Genomic DNA, 1,956 nt, shown 5'->3' with positions numbered 1-1,956 from the left:
GAAGTAAGCCAGGCAGAGAAGGACAGAAACCATATGTTTGCACTCATAGGTCTAGCAGGAAAACAAGAGAGACCTAATGGAGAACCAGGGGGAACGGAGGAGGGAGAGAGAGTTGGAGAGAGAGAGGGATGCAGAACTTGAGAGACTATTGAATGCTGAGAATGAACTGAGGGTTGAGGGGGCAGGGGGAGGGGGGGAAAGAGGTGGTGGTGATGGTGGAGGGCACTTAAGGGGAAGAGCACTGGGTGTTGTATGGAAACCAATTTGACAATAAAATATTATGGGGAAAAAAAAACAAGGAAAAAAAAAGAAATGTTCTAAAAAAATAGCAAGGTGGCATGGGGTGGGTATATCATGTTAAGCAACATGGCCATGGAATTTTATCAGTAACTATTTAAATAAATAGTGTGCTCATTGAAATTCACATAGTTTAATCCAATTTAGTTCCACATTTTTGTAAAAGTAAATCATTAATATTTAATATAAGAAAAACTAAATAATGGACCTTACATTTGCATCAGTCATAGGTATAAAACTTCTTTCATGTCTGATCTTAATAGGACTGAAACTATGAAAATGTACATACATTTTAGAGAAAATAGAGATGAATGAAAAAGATGGAGGACAATCAGAAAGAATAGGAATGAGACTCAGAAAGAGGGAGATTCATTATTTTAAATATGTATCTCATAATTCCACACAACTAGATTTGCAAACACCTCACAGGCAGTACTTTATAATACAACATAGTCTCCACAATGTATCCAGATATAGGAATTTATGACCTAAGTGTACTTATACCAAAATTCAATTACATTCAAAATATCACTACTAGATCTACATATAAACACACATGGGGGTGTCCCTATAGTAATAACAATTAAATAACCAGAGACAAACAGAAAATACCACCATTCAATTACAGTGCTTAATGTTTGTCCTAATGGTACTTAAAATTAGCATACAAATTTAACAAAACTCCAAAAATTAATTGGTGTGCAGTCTTTTGGAATCAGAATTCTAAACTCCAGTGCCCAACATTTTCCTCCTCCTTCTGCAGATTTCTGTTTCACACCTTACATCAACTGATGTAAAATCCCTGAAAAATGTTGAATTATTCAGTATCAATATTCTAATCAGAAGAAATATGCAAAAGTTATCCAATCATGTAATTATGTACAGACTGTAATGCTTTGAATCACTCTCTATGATAAAAAAAAAAGTAAATAGATAAATACATGATATAAGGACAGAAACATTCTCAAAGCAGTGATAGGTCACAGCACTATAATGCAAAACTTAATGTATACAAGGAAAGGGAAAAACAAAACCTTATTTTCATATTATACAAAATCTCAAACATCTATCCATATTAAGTTAATTATCACCTGGACCAAATGTATTGCCAAATATAAGGCTAGGTGATAACCATTTTCATCCAATGCTTACTACTGATGAAGATAAATTATTGTATACTGACCAAAGAGGCCTCAGGGAATTAATATTTCATTCTATCACTCAAATCATTGGGCATATGCTACATTTTTTATTCTTCTAAGACTTTTAAAATCCAAATCGTGATTGGGGGTAGACCCACTTAGGGGTGAAAGAAATTGGTATTAAACCGGCATAAAATAAATGTCCATATCTCTTGGGTAAATCCCTAGCAGTGCTATTGCTGGGTCATAAGGGAGTTCTATGGATAGTTTTTTGAGGAACCTCCACACTATTTCCAGACTGGCTGCACCAGTTTACATTCCCACCAACAGTATAGGAGGGTGCCCCTCTCTTCACATCCTCACCAGCCTCTATAGTCTCTTGATTTGTTCATTTAAGCCACTCTGACTGGCAATGAGAAAGAATGAAATCTGGCCATTTGTAGCAAAGTGGATGGATCTCAAGGGTGTCATGCTATGCGAAATAAGTCAGGTGGAGAAGGACAGATACCATATGTTT

Source organism: Suricata suricatta, chromosome 7, assembly GCF_006229205.1.
Source record: "Suricata suricatta isolate VVHF042 chromosome 7, meerkat_22Aug2017_6uvM2_HiC, whole genome shotgun sequence".
Classification (NCBI taxonomy): Eukaryota; Metazoa; Chordata; class Mammalia; order Carnivora; family Herpestidae; genus Suricata; species Suricata suricatta.
The sequence above is the reverse complement of the archived record's forward strand: the minus strand, read 5'-3'. Positions refer to the sequence as shown.